We start from the raw sequence: 11,818 nt of genomic DNA on the forward strand, positions 1-11,818 counted from the left end.
TTAATATTATTGATTATTATTTATAAACATCAGTGCGCCATTCCATACAAAAAATAAAAAAATAATAATAAATAACTCAAGCAATAATAAACAACTCAAGTAACCTGAGGGCAAACAAAGCATAATTAAACAATAAATACGATATTATATATATACAAATAATACACCTTAAAAATTGTTTTGTTGTGTTCCAACGAACATTGTTTATTAATTTTTCCCTATCGAGTTACCAAGTAGTCATTGGCAAATCCCACAGCAGCGTGACTATTCTGGATATATACAATTTATATTTTTGATATATTTCTTATATGCTTTGTTCCATTCATTCCATTCCATAAATTCCAGGTTTTTTATTTACTGCTTATTAAACCAATTAATATTTAAATAATTTTGGCATCAAGATTAATACGAGTCCATTGATTTAAATATAAAAATGATTCTTTTTTTTTACTGCGAATAGGGGCAATTTCCTGATCCTTATTCTAGCATGCCCATAGGGGATAAGAAAAGTTTGAAGACAACCCCGCGGGTAAGCTTAGAGCGACCACGATCAGCGTCCCCTCGTGTGTCTCAGGGTAAACAAGAACCCAAAGCGTTGATTTCCAACGCAAAAAGCGACAGCTCCTTAAACGCTCCTGTAGTTCCACAAATAAAAGTCACGCGATCCAGCGTAAAGATGGCCCAACGCGACGCAGTTTTAGACAAATTTATTTCGATCTCTGACCGTCTGAGCACATTTGAAGCCAGAATAAACGTTTCAGGGGCTTCAGATCCTTCGGTCCACACGTGCCAAGTTCGACGTGATCAAATCAAGGCATTATGGGACAGGGTAGAGAACGAGTACGAAGTATGTTCAGACGCAATTCTTGCGGGGGCGGGGAGGCGCATGCAATGTTAGAACTTCTGCAAGCCAAATATGAGCATTGCTATGAAGTTTACGAATCCTGTACCGCGAAACTCAGTGAACAAATTGAGCGAGTGAAAACTCAAACGGCCAACGCCAATTCCAACACCCTGCCCATTCCGTGTTCGTCCGGTTGCCGACTACCGCCATGGGACTTTGAGGTTTTCGAAGGAGACTATTTGAAATGGCCAACATTTAGGGATCTTTTTACCGCAGTTTATGTCAACAATCCTAGGTTGACAGCGGTCGAAAAACTTTTCCATCTCAACGCTAAAACTAGCGGCGAGGCTAAGGCAATCGTATCCAAATCCCCTCTTACAAATGAGGGTTTCGATTCAGCTTGGGAAGCACTTCGAGACCGTTTCGAAAATAAGAGACTGCTAGTAAATAGCCAACTCAAACTGCTTTTTAATTTGGGTTCCGTAAATCCCGAATCTGGCCAGGCACTGAAAGACCTACAGAGCACAATCCAAGGGTGTTTGATAGCGCTGGGTCATTCCAACATTTCCACAGAGAACTGGGACTGTCTCCTGGTATTCCTGTGCGCCAGTAGATTGCCGAAACTGACCCTTTCCTTATGGGAGCAGTCCCTTTCATCCAAGTCCGACCTGGGATGAAATGAACACGTTTCTTAGCGAACGATACCGAACGCTAGAGGCGATTGAGGAGATGAAACCCAGCCACAGCAATCACTCTACCGCTAAGAGTCAACCCGTTCCCAGGAAGCTCAACTCTTTCGAAGCCAAGGTAGTTACTAAACCAAAGAATTGCGACCTGTGCTCAAAAGAGAGTCATCCAGTGCGCTTATTCCAGCGTTTTCTCCAGATGTCTGTGGATGCGCGAACAATCTACATCAAAAAAAAAACAGCTTTGCCTAAATTGCTTCGCAAGAGGACAACAGCTACGTGACTGTACTAGCACTCACAGCTGTTTCACATGCCGAGCTCGGCATCATACACTGTTGCATAAAGGCAACCCCATTTCCCGTGGGTCAACTTCCGCAAGTAGTTCGTCTGCAAGCCCTCAAAATCCAGCGGTGCAAGGGGCCGCCACCGGTCTAGAAAATCCGCCCAGTGTGCAGAACTATTTCGCAACCGGTGCTAGAGCGGTTTTGCTAGGCACGGCCATTATTGATATATGCCACTTGGGAACGAACTACAGGGCTCGTGCTCTAATAGACTCGGGTTCTGAGGCAACGTTTATTTCGGAACGCCTGTTCAATCTGATTAAGCTGCCATTCCGCCTTATCCAAGCCCAAGTTTCGGGCTTAAATCAAACCGTTTCCGCTCAGGCGACCAAGCTCTGCCATTTTTCTATTCGAGCCCCTAATAAGCCAGGCCTTCAGCTAGAAACCACAGCCCGAACTGGCTGGAATGCTTCCGTCGTACCCAATTCCACGAGATGCGCTGGTTGATTTACCGGCCATCCCCCTGGCAGATCCAACATTTTTAGAGAGTTCCCAGATAGATGTTCTGATCGGAGCCGACATTTTACCGTCCGTGTGGCTGAGCGGCACGCGCACCAACATTTGCGGCTCTCTGCTAGGACAGGAGACTATTTTCGGCTGGGTGCTTACCGGCCCAGTGTCCAATGCATCAGTCCAAAAGCGGGTAGCAGCTTTCACGACCCAGATAACCGAAACAAGTGACAGGGTCTTAGAAAAACTTCTCACTAAGTTTTGGGAGGTGGAGAATATACCAACAAGGAGGGTAAAGGAATCCGATTCCTATTGCGAGAGCAATTTTCTCCAAACCACCACTAGAGACGCAAGCGGGAAATACGTGGTAACGTTACCGTTTCGCGAACCCGAAAATTTCGGATCCAAATTGGGGCACTCGCGATCCATTGCCCTAGCTCAGCTTCTTAGGAACGAAAACCGTTTAAAAAGAGACTTTCCACTAAAAGAACAATATGACTCAGTCATTCAAGAGTATTTGGATCTGGGTCACATGAGAGAAGTTCCCCCGTCTTACGATACTCCAAACTATTATCTTCCACACCATGCTGTGATCAAACCCGAGAGCACCACCACCAAACTACGCGTGGTATTCAATGCTTCTAGCCCTTCAGCAAATGGGACAAGCTTGAACGATATTCTTCATGCTGGTCCAGTCCTACAATCTGATTTAACCATTCAGATCTTGAAGTGGCGTTATTTCCAGTACGTGTTCAGTGCAGACATTACAAAAATGTACCGTCAAATCTGGGTCGATCCCAAGCACACGCCGTTCCAAAGAATTTTATTCCGAAACAAAGAAGGAGAAGTAAGCGATTTCGAACTAAAAACCGTCACCTTTGGTGTCAACTGTGCACCGTTTCTGGCACTTCGCGTACTCCAACAATTGGCAGACGACGTAGAAACGGAGTTTCCTAAAGCAACCAATATTATTCGGCATTTTATGTACGTAGACGATGTTCTGGCAGGGGCCAATTGCATACAAGAGGCTCGACTTGCTATCCGCGAGCTTTGCCACGCTTTTAACCTTGCCGGGTTCCCGTTGAGAAAGTGGACAGCGAATCAGAATAGCATACTCGAAGATATCCCTAACGAGCACCTACTCCACGATGACTTTCGCGATCTCAATTCCGAAAGCACTACCAAAACACTTGGGGTTCGGTGGAATGCGACCTCGGACGAGTTCTATTTTGTTCCACCGCTAGTTTCGATTGAATCTACGTATACCAAGAGAGAGGTTCTTTCCCAGATCGCGAAACTTTTTGACCCCGCGGGATGGCTGTCCCCGTTTATAAAAATCTTTATGCAAGAAATTTGGTTGCAACAGTTGGGCTGGGATGAAAATATCCCCACAGAAAAGAATCAAAGATGGCAAGAGTTTTTGCGCAGCTATTCCGAGCTCAAGCAAATCCGTATTCCTAGATGGGTTGGGTTCCAGCCAGAGGTGAAGGTCGAGCATCATGGGTTTTGTGATGCGTCGCAGAAGGCATATGGGGCCGCAATATACTTGCGGGTTGAAGAAGGACATAATATTATGACACATCTGCTTACCGCCAAGACCCGAGTCGCACCCGTTAAAACGGTGTCCCTTCCACGGCTCGAACTGTGTGGGGCCTTGCTGTTGTCAGAATTGATCGCAGCTATCCTTCCGAATATGCCAATTTCCAATTCCGACATTTTCTGCTGGACTGATTCCACCATCGTCCTCGCATGGTTGAACAAACCGGCATGCCAATGGGCCACGTTTGTAGCCAACAGAGTGACCAAGATTACTCAGGTGACGAGCGCTGAGCATTGGGCGCATGTGTGATCTGAGCATCCGCGGACCTAGCCAGCCGAGGAGTTTCGCTGCAGGATCTGGTTCCACTCTGGTGGAAAGGACCGGACTGGTTACAACAGCCAAAAGGCCAGTGGCCAACACAGGGGATTGCGACTCCAGTTACAGACTTAGAGCAGCGTGCTGTGAAGGTCAATTTCGCAAAGGCCCTATCCGACGATTTTCTGGAACGATTCTCCAAATTGGACAAGGCTCTGCGGGTCCTTGCGTACGTGTTACGGTTCACTCAACGCTGCCGCAAGATGCCGAGGGGCCCAGCTGACCGGCCTACAAAGGAGGAGGTCCGAGAAGCTGAAAGAGCCCTTATTCTATATGCTCAACGTGAGGAATATACCCAAGAGCTTAAATTCCTAAACGATAAGTGTCCAATTCCAGTGTCCAGCCCGATAGCCAACCAGTTTCCATTCCTAGACCAGCACGGCCTGTTAAGAGCATGTGGTCGCATTACTGCCTCAACAGCACTTCAGTATGACGAGCGCCATCCTATTATACTGCCATATAACTGTAGGCTTTCTCGTCTGCTCGTCCTTTTTTCACACCAGATTTCCCTGCATGGCGGCAACCAACTAGTGGTACGCCTCATTCGATCGAAGTATTGGATTCCTAAACTCAAGAATCTGGTAAAAGCTGTGCTAAACTCCTGTAAGGTGTGTACTATTTACAAGAAGAAATTACAGACGCAATTAATGGGCGATCTTCCGACCGATCGAGTTTCCTTTTCCAGGCCTTTTACATATACTGGCATTGATTATGCAGGCCCATTTGAAATAAAAAACAATACAGGCAGAGCATGCCTTATTACCAAGGGTTATGTTTGCGTGTTTGTATGTTTCTCCACAAAGGCGATCCATTTAGAGCCTACTTCCGACCTCACAACCGAGAAGTTCCTCGCAGCCTTTGCCCGATTCGTAACGAGGAGGGGTTGTCCTCAGCGGGTTCATTCGGATAATGGCAAAACCTTTGTGGGGGCAGCGACTCTACTTTCGCGTGATTTTATGCAAGCGATCAAGGAGTCTGTGACTGATGCCTATAGCCATCAGGGACTTTTGTGGCGTTTCATTCCACCAGGAGCTCCACATATGGGAGGACTATGGGAGGCTGGAGTGAAAAGCTTTAAAACCCTTTTCTACAAGTCGACGTCAAGTCGGAAGTATACGTTTGAAGAGCTCTCTACCCTTCTTGCCAAAGTTGAAGCGTGCCTTAATTCCAGGCCACTGTCTCCCATGTCCGAAAATCCTTCTGATTTGTTGGCGTTAACGCCAGGCCACTTTCTGATTGGGGGTCCGTTGCTTTCCACAGCTGAACCCGAAATTAAGGGCGATGCTAAGTCGATTATAAATCGCTGGCAACATTTAAAGGCCCTGCATCAGCAGTTCAGTGCGCGATGGAAAGAGGAATATTTAAAGGAACTGCACAAGCGCAATAAGTGGCAGAATCCGTCCAAAGATATACAAGTCGATGATATGGTGGTCGTCAAAGAAGACAATATGCCATCAAACGACTGGCGGCTCGGCAGAGTTGTATCTGTCTTTCCAGGGGCCGATAGTAGAGTTCGCGTAGTAGAAATCCGTACCGCTCGAGGAATTATTAAACGTCCCGTCCATAAGCTAGTACTTCTTTCTATGGAGGCCAAGGTAGCCTCAATACTTCCAAAATAGTGCCTGCTGTCCTCATGCTCCAAAATTCGTTCACGATTGACACTAAATGTACTTATCATTTATTTTTTTTTTATATATTAAAGCATTAAAACCATGGCTCCACGACCTCGCAGCGCCCAAACTTTGGACGACAGACGTTCCCGAGGTACTCGATCCTACCGCTGCCGAGTCTGTCGGGGAATCCATCCGCTACGGAAATGTAACAGGTTTCTGAGGCTCAGTACTGAGAAGCGGCTACGCGCCGTTATCATTAACAAATACTGCGCTAATTGCCTGGCACATCAGCACTCCGAAGAAGTATGTCGCAGCGGAGACACGTGCAAAAAATGCGGGCAGGACCACCACACGTTGCTCCATATGCGCGAGTCTTCCAGTTCGCGACGCCAGTCAATTTCTCTAGTGCGACCTTCGGTAACTGCATCACGACCATCAGCTTCCGGCTCACGCTCTCGGGGTCCAACACCCAGCTCGCGGAATCGTTCCCGGCATTCCGACCAGGCCGAAGCGCCAACTGCAGCTCCATCTGTGGCGTCTCTGTTGCAGCATCGGAGTGTGCAAATCATCCCGGCGGCCATCGTGGTTCTCGACACAGGAACCAATAAATACGAGACGGGTGCCCTGATCGACCCGTGCTCCCCGGTGAGCACCATTGATAGATCGCTCGCTGCGGCGTTCCGGCTCCCCACGACAAGCGTCGGAGACGAGGCGGTCTGTTCGGCGACGATAAGGTCGCGAACAGGCACCTTCAAAATCGACGTGGTGCTCAAGGTCAGCCCCAACTTCTCCACTCGCACTCCAATCCGTGCACTAGCCGACGATGTTCGCGCTAGGTTTAATGATATCCGTCTTGCTGATGAACAGTTTCATCGCCCGGCGACGATATCCCTGGTGTTGGGCTCTGACGTCTATCGTGATGTCATCCAACCCGGGTTCCTAAATCTGGATGAGGGGCTGCCTGTTGCACAAAGCACTGTGTTCGGCTGGATTGTCTCGGGATCCTGTAGACAATCTTAAGGCGCCAGACGTGTGGAAAACTTGGTTGCTACGTTTGCCGTCGCAAGGGGGGGAGAATGTCCGCGCCAAGGAGGGGCCACTGTCGAAATTATTCGTTAACAGTCGAGAGCAGTTATGTCCAGATGAACTCTCATCTCGCTCTCGGTCTGTTAACAGTCTCCACCCCCGCTCTCCTAGCATTAGATTTAAGTAGAGTTAAGGAGTTATAATTTCGAAGCCACTAAGTGATGTTGTACAAGTTAAGTGAAGCAAGTTATATGAAATAAAAATTCACATTTGCGAAAAAGGAAGCCAACGAGTCGCCATTCCCATCAGCATCCTCCAAGGGCAGAAATCCGCCAACTTTTCACCTTGATTTCAGTTTTAGTTGTTTTAGTCATAAGGCAATTTCTGATACGTAATTATACTTATTGTTTTTAATGTTAATCTCATTTTGTTTCAAATTCAATTCATTTCTTTATGTTACTCATGTCACCTCAACCTATTAAATTTATTAATCTGTAAATGTTAAAATGAGTCTTTGTATTGTAACGTAATGTAATGTAATTGTACTTTTAGTATTTAAGTTTTATTGTACAAATCACAAAGTATTTAAGTTTAATGTAACAATCACAAAGTGACCGATGATTCTAAAAAGACTTATAGCCTGATTCCATTGCCGCATTTGTGGACTTTTTAAATGTGCCTGATCCCATTGGCGCATTAGCATTTAGCTAATGCTACTCCGACATGTGAGTGGCACGAGCAGCTGATCTGGGTTTGTTTACTTTTGCATTTTGACAAATCCAAAAGAAATTAATCAAAATTAATGAACATGAGAGAGTTTACTAAACTCTGTAATGCTCAGCAGGACATCTATAATGCGACCGAGACATTTGCCAACTTGGACGACAAGGAAGAAAAGCTGATTACGTTGTTATGACGGGTGTGCAATGGAGATTACCACAGTTTCCAAAAAGGGCTAGGATCCCCGTATATGTGGCAGTTATTTTATGCCAGAGAGAGAGTAATGCATTGTGGTGCAGAATTTGCAGCGTGCGCTTAAGTTTTCAGTCATATTTATACAAAATAGATTTTATATTCAAAAGACATCAAAAATTGCGCCAACCTTGCATATAGAAAACAGCTGTTGTAGTGGTGGCACGAGCGAAATATCGTTCCACATCGGTATTTTCCGGTATTTTTTCCAAAAACGTTCGTGGCGAATGGTTTTTAATCGCATTTAAAAATCGCATTTATTTTAAATGCGGCATTTAGTCTTATGGGATTTCCTGTGTAAATAAATGCGCATTAGGATAAATGCGTTTTAATGCGCCAATGGAATCAGGCTATTAGTCTTATATTGTCGGGATACCAAAACAAATAAATAAAATTAAAATTGGAAAAAGCAACTTATGTTTACAATCATGAAATAACCCATGATGCCACTGGTAAAACCCCTGCTCAAATCTTTCTTTATGGTATGGAACCCACCAAAAATATGCAAAAACAAATAGAAAATAAAATAGATAAAATTAATAAAACCCGCGAAGAACATAAAGTAGATCTTAAGTATACCAAAGTTGAAAAAGAAATTAAATGTAAAGCGAAATTAGTAAACCCATTCAAAAAGACAGGAGCATTAGAACAGAAAGACGAAAAGCATTGCCAAGAAACTAACAGATGTCATAAAGTAATAAAGCACATAAGTAAATTTAAAGAAGCAAAAGCGCTAAGCCTATCTAATCATTCCAGGGTACATGACAGTACTGAATCTGATTTTGACGTGGACGAAAGTAACATCGACAATAGCTCAACAAATGAGTATTTATTTATTTATTTGCCAATGGATTAATCCTTATCTGACTTATCAGCAAACTTAACTCTTAAACTAAATATTAATTAAAAAACATTCCCTAAGCAATTGTTTAGGCACATCTATTTTAGATCCCCAACCCAATCGAATACTCGCTGGCAAAGAATTAAACAGTCTTAAAGCTCTTAAAATTGGCTCCTCGCCGCACTTTCGTTAAATGGGAAGACGGTACGGAGACTCCTGGCTGGGACGTTGAATTTAATTGAGTTTAATAGGAAGGGACTATCAATACTACCAATTATTACATCGTTGAGAAATAGCAGGCTCGCTACCGAACAATATTGACTTTTTGTGTTCACTTCAAATTGAACACAAAAAGACAGTAACCTCAAATAGAAACACCAAAGATCGATTACTCTCTTCCTCAACACAACACAAAATAACACAATGGCAGACAAGTTAACTCGAGGCTGGATACGCAACACCAATAAAGCCGAACTGGAAGCCTACCTAAAAGAATTCGAAACACTGTGCGAGGACTTGCGAAGACAAATGTCAGATTTTATTAAGAACGCCGACCACAGTGAGGAAACCATCAAACGCCTTTTAGAACTGTCTCAGAGACACGCAAGAAGCCCATCACCACCACTTAACGGAACACATCGTGAAAGACCATAACTACCTGCAGGTGCCGAACCCAACGGAGATTGTCAAAGAAAAACCAGTACCCAAGCCCACAAGGACAGAAGGAAATAAATGGGAGTAATACGAAGTTGGGGAGAAGAATACGACGGCACTGGCAACCCGGCAGAGTTCATAAGTAGAACAGAGGAATTGGCAGAGGCATATGGTACAGTTCTCAATCATACAACAGGAGCAATGGTAATACTTCCCAGAGGCTGTGCCTTGGATTGGTGGCACACCCACCCAAACCCGATGCCGATCTAAAGAGGAAATAAATTTCTGTCTCGCACCCTGACCACGGCGAGCTACAGGATCGTTACAATATTAAAAGAACTAAATACATAAACACACTAGAGTATGTTGCAGGGAAGCTAAAATGCCCAAATGGCTACCTCAAAATTAGTTTTGTGTGAAAAAAAAGGAAATAAATAACATCGCTCTCATCCGGGAAATCAGCAAAGAAAATAAAAAATGATGTACCTCCTAATCTGCGCAACGTAAGTATTGCATACATACAAACATTAATACAAATTTTTACAGTTTAAGTACAATAACAGAAAACTATTTTATTTGCAAGAAAATTTTAATGAGATCAAAAAATTCCATAAACTCCTATGTCCAAAATTAGATTTTTACTCTATAGAAAATGAACAGACAGCCAAGTAAGTATAAAAAACATAACAATGACAAACCCTAACTTAAATATACCCCTAGTACCCCAACAAGCAGCTGTGAGTTCGCTTAATATAAACCCCCCTTTACCGCCCTAGATAAACTTGTTCAACCAAATGAGAATCCCAGAACCAATAACACAATCGCAGACATTCCCGGGAGACGCCAATATACTTGCCCATTTCATTACTGATGTGGAAGATGTACTCCTTCTTTTGCGAGGGACTGATCAGACTCCTATGGGCAGCATCTACCTCAAAGCCATTAGATATAAAATTATAGGAGAATCGGACGAGGTGCTTAAATTGTATATCACCCCATTAATTTGGGATGAAATAAAAAATAATCTAATACAGTACTACTAAAACTCGTTAAAAGAATTAACTCTTATATCCTTATTAGGAAATTTAAGACAAGGTAGACTGACGTTTTAAGAATTTCATAAGCAAATTATGGAATTACAATCAATGGGTACCTCGCTTTAAAAGAATCTGACTCCAGTGCGACACTATACAAAAGGAGTTTTTTTAGTCAGCTATGTCTGGACAAATTCTAAACAGGACTTAACGATCGCATAGGATCAATTGTAAGGGTTATGAAGCCCCAGAACTTAGGCGAAGCCTTTTTGGCTTGCAATAGAGAACATGAGATAAGGAAAAAAAAACGAGGAAGATAGGTGGCAAAACCACGATGAACAAAGGCGGAATAGACCTACCGTACGATTTAACACTACTTATGGTCAGTAAAATAATCATTCACAAAGATAGTATTCTTTTAATAATTGATACCGTAATAACCGCTTTGAAAATAATAACCAATACAGTAGGAAAACCCTTCAATCAGCTATAGGCCATTATCCGTTAATCGCAATACAACCCAAAAAATTCCTATAGCAGAAGAAATAAAATCGACTCCGAGCTGCAGGGCCTTAAAGCCTACAGAGCCTCAGAAATTCAAAACACTGAAACCCATGCCGATAATGAAACAGAACTAACAAACATTAACGGTACGTCAAATTTTCGGGTAGCAGCCTACCAGAACCCACAAGCCCCGTAATCAACAGCCAAAGCTTTCCCCAAAAAATAACAGGTTGTGACCTCCCATATATCCTTATTGCTTCACCTTTTGGCAAACTTCTTAAATTCCTTCTAGACACAGGGGCAATGGCCTCGATCATAGACCCAAAATTTTTGGATACAGATCACACTATTAAATGTCCCCCTAATAGTTTCAGGATTATTTATTAAAACGGAACAAATAAACACTAAAGCCAGATTCGCCTGGTTCGAAGAATTTAAAGTTAAAGGTAATGGCGAATTTCTCGAGGCAACTCTCCCAATTCTTACTAACAAAGATAACACCGTCTTAGTTAACGTTTTCGAAGGGTTATCAAAGAAAATAATAATAAAGCCGGTAGACCTGGAAAATCGAAACTTTCTTTGTGACCCAATAAAAATTTCAGAAAACCTACATATTTCTGAAGGGGTCTATAAATCAATTAATTATAAAGTAATGATTGAAGTCTGCAATTTTCAACGGCTCCCGTTCAACTAATTTCTCAAAAAATTATCAGTTACAAAATATTCATAGTTATCATTTAAGTTAATTTGTCGGCCAATATTATCTGGGTATTTTATAATTCCATACTTTTGGATTTATTTAAATGAAGTTGGTATATGAACTAAAATAAAAGTGTCTTTAGTGTCTTTACTTATCCAAGCTGAATTTTTGATTGATAAAAGCTTTTCTTCGTCTATGTCATCCAACTCTTCATGTTTTAATATTTTAGAATTGAATA

At 43.0% G+C, this 11,818-nt stretch overlaps 1 pseudogene; it reads left to right on the forward strand.

The window, feature by feature from the left end:
* Positions 1 to 518: 518 nt before the first annotated feature.
* LOC128263961 (uncharacterized) lies at positions 519 to 5,805 on the forward strand (annotated as a pseudogene).
* The last annotated feature ends 6,013 nt before the right edge of the window (positions 5,806 to 11,818 follow it).

This window comes from Drosophila gunungcola, unplaced genomic scaffold (genome assembly GCF_025200985.1).
Source record: "Drosophila gunungcola strain Sukarami unplaced genomic scaffold, Dgunungcola_SK_2 000035F, whole genome shotgun sequence".
NCBI lineage: Eukaryota > Metazoa > Arthropoda > Insecta > Diptera > Drosophilidae > Drosophila > Drosophila gunungcola.